Here is a 16,226-nt window from a genome sequence, read left to right as displayed (position 1 = left end):
TTTTGGAAAATGACAAAAAAAAAATATTTTTTTTTTAACACAAAATTGTCACTTAAATGATTTATTGCTCACACATGCCATGAGTATATGTGGAATTACTCCCCAAAATACAGTCTGCTACTTCTCCTGGGTATGGGGATACCACATGTGAGAGGCTTTTTGGCAGTCTAGCCAAGTACACCTTCAGGCTTACAACTTCCTGACTACCTATCACAGTTTGGAGGCCCTGAAATGCCAGGACAGCACCTAACCCCCCAAATGACCCCTTTTTGGAAAGTAGAAACCCCAAGGAAATTTGATAAGAAGCATGGTGAGTATTTTGCAGATCTTGTTTGTTGCCACAAGTTCTTGGAAAATGGAGCGAAAACAAAACATTTTTCTTTTTTTATATTTCAAAACCTTTTGAGATTAAATGAGATCTGCAAAATACTCACCATGCCTCTTTTTAAATTCCTTGCGGTGTTTACTTTCCAAAAAGGGGGTTATGGGGGGGGGGGGGGGTTTGGTGCTATCCTGGCATCTCATGGCCTCCGAAACTGTGATAGGTAGCGAGAAAGTGAAATGAGGATGTTGCGCACCTTCAGGCTTTCAAAGTGGTCATTGGATTTCAGGCTTCTGTATGTGGCTAGGCTCCCAAAAAGTCTCACACATGTGGTGTCCCCATACTCGGTAGAAGTAGCAGAATGTATTTGAGTGTAATTCCACATATACCCATGGCTTATGTTAGCAATATATCATGTAAGTGACAGCTTTGTGGTGTAAAAAAAAAAAACGAAAAAAGAAAAAATTTTTTGTCATTTTCCAAGGACTTGTGAAAAAAAAAATCTTCCATGGACTCAATATGCCTCTCAGCAGATAGCTTAGGGTGTCTACTTTCCCAAAAGGGGTCATTTGGGGGTGTTCTATCCTGGTATTTTAGCACCTCAAGAAATGTGATAGGCAGTCAAAGTAAAAGCTGTGTAAATTCCAATATACTGTATATACCATAGTTTGTAGACGCTATAACTTTCACACAAAACAACCAATATACACTTATTGGAATTTTATTTGACAAAAAAAAACGTACCAGAATACATTTTGGCCTAAATTTATAACAAAATTTGAGGGTTTTTTTGGATATTTTTTATGACAGAAATGCAAAAATAACTTTTTTTTTTTTCAAAATTTTCGGTCTTTTTTTGTTTATAGCGTGAAAAATAAAAAACTCACAGGTGATCAAATACCACCAAAAGAAAGCTCTATTTGTGTGAAAAAAGGACATAATTTATGTACATTATTGCATGATCGCGCAATTGTCAGTTAAACTAGTGCAGCGCTGTATAGCAAAAAATGGCGTAAATTGCGGTATCTATACCATAGTTTGTAGACGCTATAACTGTCACACAAAGCAATCAATATACACTTATTGGGATTTTTTTTACCAAAAACATGTAGTAGAATACATTTTGGCCTAAATTTATTACTGAGTTTACTATATTTTTTGTATAGCCAAAAGTAAAAAAAAAAAAACTTTTTTTGTTTTTTTTCAAATTTTTTGGTCTTTTTTTTGTTTATAGCATGAAAAATAAAAAGCGCACAAGTGATCAAATATCACCAAAAGAAAGCTCTATTTGTGTGAAAAAAAAGGACATAAATTTTGTTTGGGTGCAGCATTGCATGACCGTGCAATTACCAGTTTAAATAGTGCAGCGCTGTATAGCAAAAAGAGGCCTGGTCATTAAGGGGGGGGGGGGGGTTAAATCCTCAGGAGGCCAAGTGGTTAAAAATAAATGTGAGTACACAGTTGCTCCGGCATTGTACTTGGAAGCCTGAAGCATGGAGCCTCGGGTTGCAGTATGAAAATGTCCACAACAACAACAACAACAACACTGGTTCACATCTGTGCATTTCATTTTAGGCGCACTAAAATGGAACTCCATAGAATGCATGATTTGATGAAAGTGCATCAAAGATGCAGTACGCAGGTGTTTTTTCTTTTTTTTTCCATTTTTTGTTTTTTATACTGTACAGCAACTAAAACACAGGTGCAAACAGGGCCTTGCATCTCCATGTTGCACAAGAGTGTTAGTACTCATGATTTGTTCTTAGGCCTGGTTCACACCAATGCAGTGTGCATTTTGTCCATTTTGTAGTGCTTTTTGCAATGCGTTTTGTGTATTAATGCGTTTGTTTGGGTTTTTTTTATCTTTTTTGTGTTTTTGTTTTTCTTTGTCCAGTTTTTTATTATTTTTTTTTTGTTAAAGGGGAAATGTTTCTGTTGCTGGGCACAATCAAAACGCGGCAAAAGTGCCCTACATGCGTTTCAGCAGCATCTCCATTGAACTCTGCTTTTTTGCATTTAAAAAAGTCCCTGACTCTTTCCAAAAACACAGCAGGTCAAAACAGCATAGATGTGAACGTGTTCCATAGGAAACCATGGTAAATATACTGTAGTACGTTTCTGCAAAAAGCACAAAAAAATCGCATTGGTGTGAACCAGACCTTAGCGCAGGACATGTGAAAATGATAAAAGTGCAACCTCCTAGGCAATTCTGAGCAGGTTGCCATTGACAGTGAACTCCTATAGCTGTTTATATGGCAGACACAGTAGCTCTCAGAGCTTCTGAGATATGGGTTTGTGAGTATGAGCTGTTACCATACCAAACATATTGGTGAGCGGATATTGTTGCAGGGTCAGCTTCCTAACACGAGAGTCCGAAAAGTCAGTACATGAGCTGATTTTTCCCAGGTTAGTATGTCAGTTGAACAGAATACTTTTGTATGCCTTAGCAGTATACCTGTTACACAGGACATATCAGTATGGCATAAGATAGACCCTTTTGGGTGGATTTACTAAAACTGGGGAGGGCAAAATCTGGTGCAGCTGTCCATAGAAACCAATCAGCTTCCTTTTTTTATTTTTTTATTTTATTGTTTTTTTTAACGTCAAAGCTTAAAGGATAAGTTCACCTTTGGGAACATGTTACACGTTCCATCTGTTTTTAGGATGGATCATGTAACATATTCCCAATGCTGCAGCCACTGCCCCCCTCCCTGTTGCAGAAGTACGGGGAGAAGGTCTCCATACTAGCTGTCACTTTTTAAAAAGAGAGAAGCTGTGCGGGGCTCCACTCACATTGCCGTGTCATTCATTCACAGTGTTCTGTGACTTAATGTACTACAAGTCCCGGCAGCCTTAGCGGCTGTCACCTTGTAGTTCCCAATGAACAACCATGGTGCTATGGAGTGCCATGGTAGTTCATTGAATCTTTCTGTCAGAATATCTGCTTTGCCTATACATCTGCTGATCACTGGTGCAATGTTTTCCAGGCTCCTGCAACCAAAAATAATAAATGCACATTTTTTTCACCTGCAATAAAAATGTGCATTATTTTTGGTCAAACGGTGAACTTATCCTTTAATTGAACAAACTGAAGTTAGAAGCTGATTGGCTGCCATGCACAGCTGCCCTAGATTCAGAGTGCTCGAGTTTTAGTAAATCTACCCCATTGCATCAGAGACAGGTGCACTTGAAATTCATTGTAAACTATGGAAGCACATCGTATAGCTTTCTTCTAATTGTAGTCCTATCAAAAAGTAAAATGCACCACAAATAATTTTGGAAGAGGTAGCAAGGGAATCTGCTCTCAGCAGGCACTGTTTCTCTTTCATTTTTTTTCACTGGGTAAATGAAAAGACCTCTCTGGGAATACTGTTCATATAATATTACTCCTCTGCTAAAGTCTATCAATATTACATCCGAAGGAGTTTTTCTGATCCCTTCACTGATTACAGATCTGATCCCTTATCCCTCCCCTGGCATAAAATGTCATGGTGAAGCAAAGCAGCCGCACATGGCTTTGATTTTGTGAACTTTGTTGCTGCTCATCAGATACAACTTCCTAATGTAAAGCGGAAGCAGCCATTATGTAAATGTGTCCCGTCAGTTTATTGGGAACCTGTTACACTAAGGTGCTAATAAAGCTGGTAAAAAACAATATTTATTGCAGACTGGGCATTTTGGAAGAAGCTAGTAACCTAACTTAAACATTTTGCAGGTATTATACATAATGCTGATATCTGTCCTGTTACCACTGCCCTGGTCATTTCTAAATGGTATTGGGATCCTTAACTGTCATATTCTGCCTCTGACACATTTATTTGCTATGTCAAGGCAAGTACTTCACTGCTGCTGTCTGTAGTATTGTTCATGTTTTTACCGTTCCTACACTGCTGAGCTTCAATTTCATTTCTGTAGAGAAGGGGAAAAATCCAGAATTGTTTAAAGGAAACTTCTACTGACCCCCTTCAACTGTAAAGTTGCCTGCCTGTCAGGCAGATCCAGCAGTATTAATACTTTTGGTCACTGACCTAGAACAAGTATGCAGATCTGGTGTAGTGGCTTCACTTGCAGCATCCTTGTTCCAGGCCAGTAACAAGTGTTGAAACCTGAGATGTACTAAGCAGCTAGTATTCTCAAAAGGTGATCAAAAGTGACATTTCTCTTAAATTGGTTGTAAACCCTTACATATACCCAGTAACGTGACTGGCCTCAGAGGATACATAGAGATTAAACAAATCCTCCTACAGAAGTTGTACCTGTTTGTAGTTTTCTCTTCTCTACTGCCGCTCAAAGTGTGGAATTTATAAAGCTTGTCTGAGAATTCAGAATAAAGGTGTGAGGAGCTCAGTGAGGAGAGATCTGAGAGCTGATTGGAGGGAAGGGACACACCCCTTCACAGAGCACACAGGAACAAAGTTGAGGCTGTCAATCAGCTGGAGATCCCTCCCAGTCACCTTTTTTTTTTTTCTTGGTGTCAGGAAAACTTGTCAGAAGTAATTCATGCTGATAGCAGAGGAACAAGGCAGCAGACAAATGACATTTAGTGCTCTTAATTGAGACAAGTACACACTATAGAGAGATATGCTTTGTTCATATTTCATGCCTGAGGTTTACAACCACTTTCCCACATTTTGTTTCTAGCTAGGAGACAGAACAGACACATAAGGAGCCATGGAAAAAACCTGATGGTTACAATCTACCTTTTTCTGAAGTAGTACACAGTCATAAGTAACTCAACACAACTTGGTCACCTTTACAAAATGCGGTCAATTTTGTTTTCAATATAGTGGTTACTGTGGTCAGCTTTTGTACAATAAAATGGTCAAATTTCAAAGAAGCATTTGACCAAGGGTTCTATTTAATAGCACTGTAAGGTCAATTTAAGATCCTTCAACGTGCATTGGGACAGAATGGACTGCTTCATTTATGCTGCACAATCGAGGGACCATCTTTGAACTGTTCTGTATTTTTGTTTTGTTTGTTTTTTTCCCCTTGCCTTACACTGCTTTAAATCTGTGTCTTTGTATGAACATAGCTCTGTTATACTGTGAGTTTATATGAATGCCTTGTTATCCATAAAAATAAAGATTGATGTATTATGCACAAGTATAAATAATGGTTGCATGTCTGTAGTGTCTTCTGCAAATTCTGAGCCCAAACTGGTGTTCAGTTCCCCTTCCCTGATGTCTGGAATTAGAACTCCTAATTGTGTACTCTTGTTGGAGGAAGGGGCATTATTAGAACACATTTTATGCCTCTGCATTCCCATCTTCAGTTCTATCATGTTATTTTCATTGCTGTGTTTGAGCGTTAACAGATTATGTAGAAGACAACATACCTGAGTCCTGACAGCCTCAAGGTCAAGGTAAATTGTATGGCTTGGCAGGTGCCTGTTATATGGGAATCCCAGTCCCAAATACCTAGCCATAAAAATGGTGTGCTGTCCCTTTTTAAATGTTATAAATAGGTTCCAAATCATAAATGGGTGCAATAAATATAAATTCTTCTACAGTACCTATGGTATTTCTTATACAGGATTTATATAATGGCAACAGTTTGCTCAGCACTTTACAATATAACAGGAGACAATACAGTTCAATACAAGAGGCTTAGGACAAATTAAATGTCCAGTGGATATAAAAAGTCTACACACCCATGTTAAATTGTCTGGTTTCTGTAATGTAAAAAAAACGAGACACAGATAATTTCAGAACTTTTTCCACCTTTTAATGTGACTTATAAACTGTGCCACTCAATTGAAAAACAAACTGAAATCCTTTTTTTTTTTTTTTTTCTTTTTTTTTTTTGGGGGGGGGGGGGAGTAAACATAAAAAAACTAAAATAATGTGGTTGCATAAGTGTGCACACCCTCTTATAGTTGGGGATGTAGCTGTGTTCAGAATTAAGCAATCACATTCAAAATCATATAAATAAACAAGTGCAGCGCTAAGAGATGAGCAATACTTAAAAACAAATAGTTACTAAAAATCAAGTATACACGGTGCTACTATATTGCACCCAAAATCAATACGAATATGCAGTCTTAATAGGCGTGAGATAATGTGCAGGCTTGACTCTGGAAGGTCAGCAATCTCTAGCAGTGAATTCCAACTTCATAGATAGTATTAATCCTTGTGATGTGACTCTGTGCATCTATTTATAAAATGCGCACTCACCAGAAGCAAATGGAATATGAGCATTAAACCATCCAAATCCGTGAGGTCCCCTTTGTGGATCAGCTAGCCAGCCAGGAGTAAGGATCCTTTGTATGGACACCTGTCTCCTTGTGCAGCTCTGGTTCCTCTGGGGGTCTCCAAGAGCAATTTGCTCAAAGCCAAGCCATGAAAAAATTTGTGTAGTACTTTTAAAATTTTAATTTATTGTAGCTTAATATCCAATATCTCCAGAAAAATAAATATATCAATGGTAAATCTTTAAAACATAAATTATTCCAGTGCACTGGCAAAATCATCACTCAATGTGGCTGTGTCAGCCACTGTCCAAGATGGCCGCCGGACCTCTATACGGCTCTGGCGGTGTGACGTCACGACTTTAGGGCTCCTCAATGCGTTTTGTGCAATAGCACGTTGTTAAAACGGGTGTGCCTATCGTTGGACTTAGCATAGCAGTCTATTTATATAGTACGTGGACGCCATTTTGTCGAAGCATAGCAGACACAAATGAGTAAAGCCGCATGCGTGGACTATCCTGCAGCCCAGGACTGACCCACAGCTGATCGTGAATCAGCTTATGTCCTGCAACTGGACTTGAGGAATTAATTCAACGGTAAAAAAGGCTCCTGCTGACCAAATGTGCACTTAGAATATAACACATTAATAGAGTGGGGGTCAAATTATAAACAAAATTGAATGAAACTTTACCGATTAAAGACTATTCATTGCGACCTGACATACATATAGATAACCAAAGAGAGAGGTGGTATGATTAAATATCCGCTAAGAATATATTAAATATATATGAAAAGATTACTAATTTAGAAAAATAAAAATATATATAAATAATAAATAACTTGAATAGTCAGTTAAGCATATTAACATAATCCATAACTATCAGAAATTGGTAAAAATCTATAAAAATAGTATAATATATACTTATATAAAAAATACCACCTAAGCTTAAGAAAATAAAATTAAAATATACATATCTTTTGGAAAAATATTTTTGGTTATTCCAAAAAAGCGAAAAAACCCTCTCAAGGAATTAATAAGCGTAGTCATGTCACAATAGATAATCATACACCTGTAGCATATACAGAAAATAAAATCAGCTTCTAAAGGATACGTATAAAATATCTCTAAAAAAAAAAATTAAACACAATAATAGATTATATGAAAGAAAAATTGTAAGCGTTTAAGTGTAACTCATTATAGCATATTTATGGCTGATCATACCTCCAAACCTAAAGCATGAGTCCACCCAGGACATATAATACCATGTCACTGTGTCATGAAAAATGAATCACCAGGGTATTTAATTGTTATGTAAATAATAGGGTTGTGGACATATATTATAATGAAACATAGTTAACTATTATCTATGAAACCATTGATAACCAGGTCTATGTTTAACCTGCGTGGTTTGCATGATTTAATCTCATAGATCCACTTAGTTTCTAACGGTGAAACTGCTCTGCGTCTATTTACTCCTCTCCAGTGATGTTTAATCATATCTATTCCCACAAATTTCAGGGAAGAGGGGTCCCTATTATGAAAGTGCCTATAGTGCCTTGACAAAAAGTGCTCCTTATAGCCTCTCTTGATGTCATAAATATGCTGTCTGAGCCTGTCCCTTTAATCTACAGGTTGTTCTGCCCACATATTGTTTGTGGCACGGACACTAGTAAATAGACAACATATCTACTATTGGAGGAAATAAATTGTGGAATATTGTAATTCTTCCCGGTGGTATGGGAAATAAAAGCTTCACTCTTATAACCTCCTGTGTGGTTTGGTCTAAGGATATCTTATCATAACCTTTTTCTCCAAATCTGCTCTTAAGTATATCTGCTTGTGAGATGTATTGAGATCATCACAGTTTCATCTAATTGTCATGAACTGTCCTTTCGGAATATTTGACAGCCATTGAGGATGGTGACAACTGTTAATCGGAATATATAACTATTCCTATCGGTTGTTTTAAAAAATGATTTTGTAGCTCTTATCAAAGTTAGGTCCAAAAAATTGATCTCTTTAGTACTGTAGGCAGAGATATGAGAGATATGCTCTGAGAGTTATTTAAAGTACCAAAAAAGTTCAATAAAGCATTTTCCTCCCCACACCAGGATATCATCAATGTACCTTTTATAAAACAATTCTGGCCAATCCCTGGCAAAGATCATGTCCTCTTCCCATCTCACTATAAAGAGGTTTGCCAGGCTGGGGGCAAATTTTGCCCCCATAGCTACGCTTTTAGTTTGCAAGTAGAATGTTTTGTTGAACCAGAAATAATTTTTAGTCATCGCAAATTCCAGTAAATCCAATATGAACTTATGTACAGGAGTAATGCTCTTATCTGTGTCCAAATAAAATTTAGCTGCTTCCATTCCATCCCTGTGATCTATGTTGCTGTAAATCATGTAAAATAGGAGACAGTACACACCTGCCATCATTTAAAGTGCCTCAGATTAGGGGGCGCATACATGGAGTCTCGCCGAGCAGACATGCCTGCTTAGAACTCCCCTCCTGGAGGACACAAGGGCCCGGATTCCGAGCACACCACTGCTTACCACGGCACACCGGAGACCCATACTCGCCCTAGAAGCGAGCTGAATGGTTTTGGGATGCTCAAAACCGAAGATTAAAACAAAGTCTATCAAGGACGCTATGACCTGGGCCCCAGCCAAGATGGCGCCGGCTCCTGCCCTTTCAGCAACACATTGAGAGCACCCAGCTAAATGTGCCACATCTCCACCGGACTCCCAGGGTGAATCGGATGGGGAACCACAAGTCCTAGGGGACGCTGTATCCCCGGTTCGCCTTAAGCATATTGAGTGCATACTTCTTAAAGCAAACTTCAGACCACATTACAGTTAGCCTCACCCAAGAAATAAGGGAGCTAGGCCACCATACAGCTGAACCTGAAAACGGTGGATGAGTTAGAAACGCGCACACACAGGACTACCTGGTGGAATTTGAACATCTCAGAGAAGAAAACCTCACCATGCAAACTAGACTGGAAGACTGAGAATAGGGCCAGACGCTCTAATTTGCGTGTCCGGAGTATCCTAGAGTCAATCTTAGACCTTCAAGCTACCATGTTAGTCCTGTTTCAGGAATTACTACTGGCTATACCTGCAGAGCGTTTGGAAATGGACAGGGTTTATCGTGCTCTAGCTCAAAAGTCAGAAGGCCCACTCAGGGACAGCCTAGCAAAGTTCCATTACTATCGTACTAAAGAACAACTTCTAGTGGTGGCCAGAGGTAAAGAAAATGTATGCATCCAGGGCCACCAGTATCAAATTTTTACAGACTTATCTCCCCTTACCATCTCTAGGAGGTGAGCTACAGTCAGGTCCATAAATATTGGGACATCGACACAATTCTAACATTTTTGGCTCTATACACCACCACAATGGATTTGAAATGAAATGAACAAGATGTGCTTTAACTGCAGACTGTCAGCTTTAATTTGAGGGTATTTACATCCAAATCAGGTGAACGGTGTAGGAATTACAACAGTTTGCATATGTGCCTCCCACTTGTTAAGGGACCAAAAGTAATGGGACAGAATAATAATCATAAATCAAACTTTCACTTTTAAATACTTGGTTGCAATTACAGCCTGAAGTCTGGAACGCATAGACATCACCAGACGCTGGGTTTCATCCCTGGTGATGCTCTGCCAGACCTCTACTGCAACTGTCTTCAGTTCCTGCTTGTTCTTCGGGCATTTTCCCTTTTTTGTCTTCAGCAAGTGAAATGCATGCTCAATCGGATTCAGGTCAGGTGATTGACTTGGCCGTTGCATAACATTTCACTTCTTTCCCTTAAAAAACTCTTTGCTTTTGCAGTATGCTTTGGGTCATTGTCCATCTGCACTGTGAAGCAGCGTCCAATGAGTTCTGAAGCATTTGGCTGAATATGAGCAGATAATATTGCCCGAAACACTTCAGAATTCATCCTGCTGCTTTTGTCAGCAGTCACATCATCAATAAATACAAGAGAACCAGTTCCATTGGCAGTCATACATGCCCACGCCATGACACTACCACCACCATGCTTCACTGATGAGGTGGTATGCTTAGGATCATGAGCAGTTCCTTTCCTTCTCCATACTCTTCTCTTCCCATCACTCTGGTACAAGTTGATCTTGGTCTCATCTGTCCATAGGATGTTGTTCCAGAACTGTGAAGGATTTTTTAGATGTCGTTTGGCAAACTCTAATCTGGCCTTCCTGTTTTTGAGGCTCACCAATGGTTTCCATCTTGTGGTGAACCCTCTGTATTCACTCTGGTGAAGTCTTTTCTTGATTGTTGACTTTGACACACATGCACCTACCTCCTGGACAGTGTTCTTGATCTGGCCAACTGTTGTGAAGGGTGTTTTCTTCACAAGGGAAAGAATTCTTCGGTCATCCACCACAGTTTTCCATGGTCTTCCGGGTCTTTTGGTGTTGCTGAGCTCACCGGTGCGTTCCTTCTTTTTAAGAATGTTCCAAACAGTTGTTTTGGCCACGCCTAATATTTTTGCTATCTCTCTGATGGGTTTGTTTTGTTTTTCAGCCTAATGATGGCTTGCTTCACTGATAGTGACAGTTCTTTGGATCTCATCTTGAGAGTTGACAGCAACAGATTCCAAATGCAAATAGCACACTTGAAATGAACTCTGGACCTTTTATCTGCTCATTGTAATTGGGATAACGAGGGAATAACACACACCTGGCCATGGAACAGCTGAGAAGCCAATTGTCCCATTACTTTTGGTCCCTTAACAAGTGGGAGGCACATATGCAAACAGTTGTAATTCCTACACCGTTCACCTGATTTGGATGTAAATACCCTCAAATTAAAGCTGACAGTCTGCAGTTAAAGCACATCTTGTTCGTTTCATTTCAAATCCATTGTGGTGGTGTATAGAGCCAAAAATGTTAGAATTGTGTCGAGGTCCCAATATTTATGGACCTGACTGTATGAAGCCACAGCTCCAAATTCTCCAGCAACACCTCATTCCCTGTCAATGGAGCTTCCCCTTTTCGATCCGTTTTGCTTATTAAGATTCCAAACCTGTTTGTCGCTCTTCAGAGGAATTGCAGATCATTCTACCGGAGTTGCAACTCACGGAGTGGCCTCGGAACCTGGATGGTGTACGCAGGCGTTCGGCCTCTAACTCTCTGTGCAAATCTAATTCAGCTTCTATCGGAAGAAACCACCAAAATGCCTACAAGCAAGGATGCTTTGTTTCACCGACCCCCTGCGGTGGAGGACTCTGACTGATGACAATCCCTATTCACTCGTGGACTCCTTGCTTTCCCACCTTCCTCCCTGACAGGGTGCTGATTCCACCAACCTCTGACCTCTACACTACTTAAAAAGGCCCATGGTTGATAAGTTTCACTGACCGCAAATGCTTATTGATCTACCCATTGTTTTTCCCCTCCCCCCTCCCTGTTCTCCCCATGGGCCTCTCAGAGATACTTAGATCTTACCGCCCAGATGTGAGGACTTCTACAACTGACTTCCTCTATTTTCTGGTCTCACAGCTTTTCCTACCCTAGCCATTTTGCTTAGAAATATGTTGGACTTCTAGTGCTCTGTGTCTTTAGAGCCGAATTTCAGTGCGACATACTACAATATGTTAGGTTATATTGCTATAGCTGGGTTTACTTTAACTACTGCCTGCCCTATATCCTCAGCTGTTTTTCGTTGATGTTGTTGGCTGGCTCTGCAGTCTCCAGTGGATGCCAGGGTCTGCTGCTTTTTGTACCTTTTGGCTTTCTCCTAGGGCAATTCCCCCCCCCCCCCCCATATGGGAGCAACGGGGTGCAACACTTATATTGGGTTCAGTAATGTTGTGATATTTAGTATTGTTATTTTGGCCGTTGATTCCTCCAGGATTGTCCCTTGTGCCCCCACGTCCATACCCTCAGGTGCCCACATTATTTTGGTGTGCATCCGACAGTATCACTTCAGCCTTTGGAGGATGGCTGGTTCTTCCTCCAATAGGCCCGCATCTCAGGTTATAAAGTTTTTGTGTATGGTACATGTAGAATGCTACTGTTTGTTTCTCCTTCTCTGCCTTTTTCTGTTTTTTCCTGCTTATTCTATCCTCCCTCTTCGCCTCTTCATCTGTATACAATAATCATTTTTCCCTTATGGCCCTCTTGAACATTCTATCCCTGAATGTTCAGGGACTTAATATCCCCCCAAAAACGCTTCAAGGCTTTTTGTTCCCTCACAGCCAAGAAAGCCCAAATAATTTTCTTCAGGAAACTCATTTCTCATGGCAAGCTACTCCTAAGTTTTTTTTTTTTTGTTTTTTTTCTTTTTCTTCGTGCTAGATATCCCCAAGTCTTTACTGCGTCTGCTATAACTAAACAACGTGGTGTTTTGATAGCGTGTCATCGCTCAGTATCCTTTACTCTCTCAGCCGAGGTTAGAGACCCGGAAGGCCACTATCTAATTCTCACATGCCAACTCATGGATGCAGATATCACCATTGTGTCATACTATGCCTTCAACAGGCGCCCTGCATCCTTTCTCTCTCAGCTATTTGAGGTGGTAGCCTCCTATAAGCTGGGTACGGTCATAATTTGGGTGATTCTAATCAGGTCTTAATGCCCTTTTTGGATAAATCTCCATCCCTGCTCACTAGCCCTGCTAAGCCTTCCTTTAACCTTCTTACCAAACACAAATTAGTTGACTCCTGGCATGAACTAAACCCCACTTAAAAACATTACACTTACTATTCGCACCCACAAAAATCTTTCTCGCGGATTGACCACATCTTCTTGAGTATTGGCATGGCTCCTGAACTTTTATCATCATCTATTATCCCATTCACCTGGTCCAGATCATAGTGCAGTCCTGATCACTGTTGCTTCCCCTATTCCAACGGCTCAAGACTCCTCCCGGTGTCTCAATGAATCTTTGCTTAAAAACCCGTCCTATCGGGCAGACGTTGAGATAACTCTTAAGGACTGCTTATTGCATAACTGCTTATTGCATAATTCCACACCTGATGTATCCTTTCTTACTTAATGGGAAGTGCATAAGTCAGTGATTTGTGGGGCTATTTTTTGTCAAATGGCCCTTCTTAAAAAAGATCGCATATCTCTACTTCAAAGACTGGAATGTGACTTTAACTCCTGATACACAACCTTCCAAGCCAACCCATCCCCATCTAATAAAACCTGACTGGATAAGGGCCGATTAGAACTTGACCTATTTTTAACTGACTCGGCAAATAAATTCGTGAGATGCTCCCAACATAAAGTTTATCTTCAAGCTAACAAGCCAGACTCTTTGCTTGCACGCACTCTCAGATCACTGAATACGCCTTCTAAGCCCATTAGACTTAAGTTGGCGCAAGACGTCTATACCAGCAACCCGGTCAAGATTTTGTGTAAATTTCAATCTTACCTAGCTTCCCTGTACTCACCTGATTGTGCGTTGGATATTTCGAAGGCAGAGGCATTTTTTTTTGCATATTAAACTTCCGGAGCTCTCACAGGCCCATCGTTCCAAGTTGGATTCTCCTATTACTGAGACTGAAGTGACTTTGGCCATAAAAGGTTTGAAAGTAAACGTCCGGGTCCGGACGGTTACCCCGCCCTGTACTATAAGTCATTCTCTGAGATCTTGACTCCTCTTCTCAATACCGCTTTTAGCATGCTGCTTGATGGACGTTCTTTCTGTTCGGAATCCTTATCGGCCGTTATCTGTATGCTCCCTAAACCACACTCTGATGATTCTATTTGGTCTAACTATTGCCCTATCTCATTCCTGAATCTTGACATTAAGCATTTAGCTAAAATACCGGCGACCAAACTAAATACTATGATTGGGAAGCTTATTCTTTGCGATCAGGTGGGGTTCATACCAGTGTGGTAGGCCGAAGACCATATCCGTAGGGCTGTGTTGATTGTACATGCGGCCAGAACACAACGTATCCCCTCTTGCTTCCTATCACTTGATATTAAAAAGGCTTTCGATACTGTGTCGTGATCCTATCTACAATATATCTTACAAAAATGTGGTTTTGGTCCCCACTTTCGTCGCTGGATTTCGGCCTTATACGACTCTCCGAGAGCGTATGTCAGGTATGTTGGATGGATATAAATCGGACCCTCTTTGCATCGGCAGAGGTACACGTCAAGGTTGTCTCTTTATCTCCTATATTATTTGCTCTTCTTATCAAACCTTTAGCCCAGCACATCCGTTCGGATTCCAAAATTTGAGGAATCGAACTTGGAGGACATTATCATAAATTGTCTTTTCGCAGATGACATTCTGCTGTATTTATCCACTCCGCAAATTTTGCAGCCGAACTTCTTAGCCACGCTCTCTCAATTTGCTTCTCCTTTGGGTCTCTCTGTAAACGCTCAGAAATAGACTGCCTGTGCCATGCTGATAGCCAATGGCTCCCACTTGCTGTCTCAGTCAATGAGGCAGAGACCCTGGACAGCCAAAGCTGTCATTCACATTGTTGGATGAGGCTCAGGTAAGTGTTGAGGGGGCTGGGGGCACTGCGGCACAAAGAGAATATTTTACCTTAATGCATAGAATACACAAAGATAAAAAACCTTCCGCCTTTACAACCAATTTAAAATATAACTAAAGGCAAACTTTTTTCCTAATGGTTTCATGTCAGCACAGCTGGGTGAGGCCCTGCTCACCCCCTACATGATCAGGGCATATCTATAAATTTTCAGCTCAGCCTTGGCGTTCCTTTCTCTTCCTCCTATGGTCGGGACAAGCGGCTTCTCCCCTCCTAGCTGGTCTAATGGCTGGCTGTCCAGATTCGGTCTCTGTTGGATGCAGTCCTTGCTTTTTACTGCTGACAGGGGGTCCATTGCTGGTCTTCAGGGCGGCTTCATGCTATCTTTAAACAACCAGCTTGTGGGGTGCTGGGGCAGCGTGCAGAGTCCGTCCTGTGGCTGTTGGTGGAGGGCTGGGTCCTTTCTATGGCAGCTACTTGCTGTGCTGCTGGAGCGGCTGTCAGAGTTTCTCTTGTGACTGCTGGTGGAGGGCTGGGTCCCTTCAATGGCAGCTACTTGTTGGGGTACTTTGTGCACCCAGCCAATCAGGGGAGGCGGAGCCAGGCTTAAGGGAGCCAAATATAAAGCTACTTCTGTGCAGTCCACCTGTTCCTGCTGTTCTCCTCCCCTCCCGTATACCTTGCAATTGCAAGGTTTAGTCCTGTGTGTTGCCTGCTGTAATTTGTTTTACTTATTATGGCTCTTCGATTTATCTTGCAGCAGTGCCAACATGCCTACTCCCTCTAAAGACCAGCACTTGCAAAGAAGGTAGGGGAGATATCGATGGATGCACTTCTGAAGAACTCCAATATTGGCAGACTAATTTCTTCTTTCTGTCTGTGCTGTCCCAGCTCCTCACGTCTCGGTCACGATTCTACTCGACGATCAGAAGAAAGAAGTAAGACATTTGGCCTCATGGGAAGATTGATGCTTCTGCAGGAGGACAGAGGCTTCTTGTTCCCGTTCTGCCTCGACAGGTCAGTATCCCCATCGTAATACTGTAGATTCATAACATGAGCAGCCCAGACTAGGAAGGATGCTGGGCATGCCCTAAAAGGGCCTTGCTGGGTAAGATGTTATGAGGTTTATTTCAAAGAGCCCAATAAAAAAAGAAATGGTTTCACTAATGCAGCAGGCGTTTGAGGAAAAGGCATTTGCATCGCAGATGCAGGCTACAGGCACACTGCTT

The sequence above is a fragment of the Staurois parvus genome, unplaced genomic scaffold (assembly GCF_062004578.1).
Source record: "Staurois parvus isolate SC_StPar_1 unplaced genomic scaffold, SC_StPar_1.0 ptg000538l, whole genome shotgun sequence".
NCBI lineage: Eukaryota > Metazoa > Chordata > Amphibia > Anura > Ranidae > Staurois > Staurois parvus.
This window is presented reverse-complemented; position numbering follows the sequence as displayed.